The 6,324-nt window shown below is 44.3% G+C and overlaps 1 long non-coding RNA gene across 1 annotated transcript; it reads left to right on the top strand.

Moving 5' to 3' along the window:
- Positions 1 to 1,892: 1,892 nt before the first annotated feature.
- Positions 1,893 to 6,104, top strand: LOC144148809 (uncharacterized). Its single transcript, XR_013318068.1, has 2 exons — positions 1,893 to 2,215; positions 6,010 to 6,104. It is a non-coding gene; the product is annotated as an uncharacterized LOC144148809 (long non-coding RNA).
- Positions 6,105 to 6,324: the final 220 nt, after the last annotated feature.

Raw genomic sequence — 6,324 nt, 5'->3', positions numbered from 1 at the left:
CCTCGTGCTCAGCAGCGCAACGCCTGGCAGCATCTTCGCCCAAATAATAATTATACCTGCTAAGTGGGGAAATCAATTATATTGGACAATTTTTGACTGCATTTCCTCAAATACTGCCGCAACATGCTTTGCACAAAACAATGGAAATAAACATTGACAAAACTCTAGTGACTCATCTCTTCTGGCACGTGACTCCCGCGGAATCGTTTTCTTGCTATAGCAGCGCATTTTCTTCTTTATACCTTAGCACGCATTGACATAATGAGTGAGCAATCTCCACTACTGCTGCTAAGCTTCCGCTTTAGCGGCAGTGGACATATTCGAAGTCAGTCTTCCGGGAAAGTTGGAGCGGAATCATGAAGCATGCATATCTCGCCGGGAAAAAACGGAAAGGCGGGGGGGGAGGCTACACATCTCGGGTCCCAGTTCTGGGGACAAAAAAAAAGTCGTCACTCCCCCTACCTCTTTTCACACATACAATGCTGTGATACCTTGTGTTCCGGGAAGGTAGGTGGGGAGGTGGTACATTTAAAACGCGATTCAATCTGCTACATCTACAAAAGGCATATGTGACATCGCATCCTAGTGCGATGATTCAGTGTTTTTCTGTGGAGGCACGATACTAACAGCGCTGTTTTGCAGAAATGAATACTTATCTCACAAACCCAAACGCACAAGAATATTCCAGTGACGAAATTGTGCCTATAAACACTCAGAAAAAAAAACAGCAAAACTTTGGTGTAAATCCCTAAACTTCGAAAAAAGAACAATTAAATTTTTGTACACAGCGAACTTTTAAAACAAGCGAACGCAGGCTTGGCCTCATCGTCGTTCACTCGTGAACTTCATTACTCCAGTTATCACTCGCGCACCCCGCCGTGGTCTGAGCCCAAGGACGCGAGTTCTATTCCCCGTCATACATAACTTTCCTTGAGGATACCATGAACTGTCTATGATAACAACAGTAGAACAGCAATGTGGAATGCAGAGAATTCCACAAGGAGCAAACGCGCATCTACGCTCTATTAAAACAGGTGAAAACAGTTCTTTCACTGCAAAAGAACTCCGTACGCCAGTCCAAGGCGCCGCCGCTCACACGAACTGAACGAACGAACAAACGAAGAAAACAATGAAGAAAGACAAACTGAAGCGCTGATTAACAACTCATCTTTACTGCACAGGGTCACAAAAAGAAAGAACGAGCCTGACACTGCTTCACGCCACTACAAAAAAAAAAAAAAAAAGAGAAACCGAACAAATTAGTGGGCTGGCGTGCCGCTTGTTACACTCCGAACCGCTCTCTCGCTAACGATGTCAACACGTCCGCGGACTACGTTTTTCAAACACAAGCGCCTAGCAAATATCTTGCGTCCGCAAGCAGATCAAGAACTTTGAAGCTGTTTTCAAAGATTGGACTTTCCAGAATTCTTCCGTCCTCTCTCCTGCTGCAGTTCGCCGAAGCGGGCGCCCGGACACAAAAGACGTGCCATCCACCTCCACACCCGGCGATAACCAGTTCTTTTGGTTCCTCTGGCACCCTCCCACGCTAAGCTGAAGTGACCGCGCTGTCACGAATGTCTAGTACGCGGCGTTGCCACTGCCGCCAGTGGCGCTGACAGCCAACATTGCGACCTCGGTGGAGTTCGGTTATCTGCAATATAATATTATTACTGCTGCTAGAGGGGTTGGTAATAATTCTATAAAAGATTATTGTAAATATTAACATAGGACTCACAAGCCGCCGTAGGTTTTTTTGATATCTCGTGTCAATGTTTTCACGCTCAGTTTTCACAAGAATGCGTAGCTGTGGCATAGCCATCGCAAACCGACTTGAAACCAAGCCAAGGTCGCTTGGTCGCAATCCCGGATGTGCGGTGTCCGGCGTGGTGCGGTCGTGCTCGCTGTTCTGTGCAAATTTATAGCTTTCCTCGTGTTGTTGGCGATTTATGTGCCGTGTGCGAATCTTTTCAACCAGCATCGAAGGTCAGACATTGCAGTGCAGCTGGCGATACATCGAATTTATTGAAGGAAAAGCCATCGTATGCGCTCTTCTACCGCCGGTGAACATCCTTTGTGTGTCGTGTTGTGTTTGTGCGCTGTGATCGTACGGTGAAGAAGCTTGCGAAGTGAGGTGTTACCATCCCTGTTAGCCACGCTTTGGAATCCGTCAATTTCACCACGCTGGGAGCCCCGCTGGGAGCGACGTTGTTATAAGGTAAGTTCATTCTTTCCGAGCGCTCTTGTGCAGTGCGCGTCAGGCTTGTCAAGGGCAAGCGAGCACGCGGCTTCGGAGCATGCTGGCGACATCTGCTGATAGCTGCTGGGTTAGAGATAGCTTGCCATTGCGCGTGCGTGGATCTCGGACAGGCCCTGGCCGGTCGTCGTTCAGCTTTGGCCTCTAAAATTTGGAGACACCACCACCCGCAACGGGTGCTTCTTTTCTTCGTGCCAGCCGTGAGCGGTGACGCCGGAGATCAGTGCGTTATTTGACGCGGTGCATTATCACCCCAGGGACTTACGTAATCGCACAACAGGTTCGACCGAAATCTCTGCAGTGAATTCTTGTTGCGTGCTTTCCGTTTGGTGCGCTTGAGATGCAGAATATTGGCGCTCGTTGCTTTATGCGATTACGTAACTGCCTGCGATAAACGCGTCAAACGGCGCGTCTATCTGGCCTGTCACCGCTCATGGCTGGCACTGGGGAAGACCAGTGCCCCTCGTGGGTGGTGGCGTCTGCAAATAACAGTGGCCCATGCGAAATGACGACCGGCCCGACCCTGTCCGAGATCCGCGCACGCGCAATGGCAAGCTATCTCTAACCCAGCAGTTATCAGCAGATGTCGCCAGCACGCTCCGGAGCCGTGCGCTCGCTTGCCCTAGAAAAGCCTGACGCACACTGTACATTTCATCATGACAAATGCTGTGCAGACCTTCCTGAATGGCGATACTCACGACTTGGTTATTTGTCGGTATATGTACAGTGTTTTTATTCCCGCCGTCTCCAGATCGACCTAAAGGGTATGATTTCACTTCAGCCTTGCAAAAATACTGTACGTAAGTGTAATACCCCTGCTACACTGGGGTCTAAATGTCATTTGAACCAAATGTCATTTGGCTCAAATGCCAAGTTGTGCTGCTACACTAGGTTTTTAAATGCCATTTGGCTCAAATGACATTTGAGCCAAATGAGCACCAAGAGAGACATTTAAGATTTCAAATGCCATTTCCAGCACTCTCGGATGCAGCGTCTTCGATCGGCAATAAAAAATATAATACTTCCGTATGTAAAACAAACAAAATATTGTTGTTTGTAAAACTTTGTTCACTGTTTGTTTACTTAAAATACGAAATCAACATAATTAATTTTCATACTCTCAAAACCAGTGGGTCAGTTGCAAAAACACAAACAAAAACAACGCAAGACAGCCATATTTAGAGTCAAAACTGGTGTCTCTTCTAATTTGATATCATTTTACTGCCTTGGACTGCTCCTAAGTTTGATTGTTGTATTAGTGTACGAAAACGGAACGGGGCAACAACAGCGCCACTACAGCACAGCGAACAGTTGTGAAAGCTTTCAAATGCCATCGAAATTGTAGTGTAGCACGGCGGATTCTGAATGGCATTTGAAGCAACCCATTTGAGTCAAATGACATTTGGTTCAAATGACATTTGGACCCCAGTGTAGCAGGGGTATAACAAATTGAAGGGGGAGGCTATTGTACCGGCACACAACATTTTGACATCAATCAGTGTTTTATTGTCTTCCGCGCTGCTGTATTGCTTTCGCGTGTTCTATATTTGTATGTATCTTAAGCTAAAGATCTAACAAAACCTTTGAAGGCAATTGACGAATGAATAAAATCCCAGATGCAGTGCCGCTACAGAACGGAGCAGCAGCCATGAATTACCTAGTACGAAGTGTCATAAAAAAAGAAAGAACACCATGATGAAGATAAATAAAATGTTTGACGAACGAAGTTAACGAAAATGAAAAAAAAAAATGAAAGAGGTTGAATCGAACAAGTGCCTGTCGGATCAATAACAAACGCACGAATACTGTGCCATGCAAGCACACCTGACAGCGCTAGGCTGAGAGGCAGATCTACCAGTCACAAACAGGATAGTGTGTTCAACCAGTTAGGAGACATGGCGGTAAAATATACTTGCAAGCTAAAGTGCTGGCAGCCAGCAATATATTTGCGTATTAATTTGAACGATTGCTTGGAGAAAGAGCGTTCCCTGAGTGCAGAGCAGTGACGAATGTGGCCTAAACCGTATTTCATCCCAGCTAAAAAAATAATGCCCAAGAATATAACAAATTCATTGATTGCTTTTGGAAAATAGAGACTATGTATCCGCAGAAGGTAGGGTTTAAACCCAAAACATCTTTACACAAGTCTGATGTTACCTCGGCTCCCTAAAGGCAAGCAGAAACTTTGGCTTTAAAACCAATGCAGAAAAAAACCTGCTGCGTTAGTAGTAGTTGGAAACAGACTGCACACTGTTGTCATATATTAGTCTTTTACCACTAAGTGCCAATTCTCTCCATGTATCTTTCCGTGAATTTCTCATTTGCCAATTTTTGTCACAGGTGCTAGGCAGCTTGCGCTAGAACATGCACAGGCGTCAAACTTTCAAACTGATGAATACCAGTTTTGACTTAAGCACTTGCTCGACTTGCTAGCGTAAATTGAAATTTGCCATTGCTTCTAATCACAACCTGCTGACTGCCTTTCTCGGAGCAGTTTTGAATAAGTTGGGCTGAATGTGGTGTGAGTAATAGCAAAATCACTGAATAACATTTTGGCTGAATGTGGCATCAGACGTGCCACTGACTGATGCTACACCGGCATTGCGCGAGGAATTAGTCAATCTGTTTTGACAGATGTTCAGCCTCTAGGAATTACCCAAATGATTGGTCGGCATGGTATCACTATACTGTTTTAGTGCTGCTAGTGTATAGAAAATCTCGCCAAGCAAAGGGATACAAGCTTTTAAATTATTTCTCATTTACAGAAACTGATGTTTTTCCCCTCACCAAACAAAACTGTTTCGTGTTCTCCTTGTGTGTAAACTGGCATTAGATGGCCTTGTTATACTGGTATACCCCTCTGGCATTGTTATGATGAAGGCAAAAATGTGGATATACCCATGTCTCATATGATCGCTTTAAGCTGCTGCTTAGTGCTACTTGTTTGGTAAACGTACTGCAAGGCACACACCATACTTCAGCGTTACAAGAGTGTAAAAGACTGCGAAATTCAAGTTATGTATTTTTCCTGTCACGTTCTTTTTGCCACGTTTTTTTTCCATCACGGTTCATGTATTTTTTTCCACTAGTCGGTAAGCACAAAGTATTATGTGCTCATCCATTCATAAAGCCATTTGCGATGATTGCCTGATGTAGTAACTTTAGATTACAGTACCATCTGATCCTAGTTTTTTTTAATCAAGGCTTGTTTTGTAAACAAGTTCATGCAAGTTGACAATTTTCTTATTTTGTTTTACGATATTTCAAGCATTAAAATTTCAAAAAACAAAATCCACAGGTTGACAGGTATGCTTTTGCACAGGTTTGGGGTTTCTCCTGTCAGGTAGTGGCTCTACCAGTCTTTATAGGCCTATTTGGATTTCTTTTGGGCCTGAAAGATGTGGAAGACACGATTACGGACCCATGCGGGTGATTTTTTGGCTCCCTGCCGCCTTGAAACATAGTCGTTCCTGTATATTTCAGGCGCCTTAATGCGGAAGGCATTCAACTAAAGGCATTCCACTCCCTACCAATTGTAGAATTAATTGATGCGGCTAGCTTGGCTTACGGCATTAAAATCTGAGGAAAGCTTATACATTTGTTGAACTGCTATCTCCCTGCTTTCCAAACATACAAGCCAGGTAAGTTTTAAAATAGCCAGGTACACAAACCAGCATGCTTAATGAAAAGGGATGCAATCATCATTTCGTACTTGACTGGTGCAAACAAACAAGTCTGTTTCTTGTATTTTGCAGGCTACACAGTCAAGTAGGCAAGTGGACCCTGCGAGGCTCCAGCCCTCCCGTGATGCTTTCGTGAGCAATAAAGCAAGCTTTGCCATGCAACACCTCACTATTTCGCCTGCTCATTGGACACCTTGACGACAGTTTTTAGATTGTTTTTGCAATATTGAAGCAGACTTAGTGTATTTTTAGTACAGTTAACTGAACTTTACTATGCAATTGTTGAAATAACTTGACAAAAAACTAACAGGAAATCAAACGGGCTGTCTTGAATATGCTCAGTAGGTTTTCATTTCACATTTCTCAACAGGAACTCAACAGGAGAAT

The sequence above is a fragment of the Haemaphysalis longicornis genome, unplaced genomic scaffold (assembly GCF_048455015.1).
Source record: "Haemaphysalis longicornis isolate Haplotype H1 unplaced genomic scaffold, Haemaphysalis longicornis Haplotype H1 scaffold_8, whole genome shotgun sequence".
Taxonomy (NCBI): Eukaryota; Metazoa; Arthropoda; class Arachnida; order Ixodida; family Ixodidae; genus Haemaphysalis; species Haemaphysalis longicornis.
This window is presented reverse-complemented; position numbering and strand designations above follow the sequence as displayed.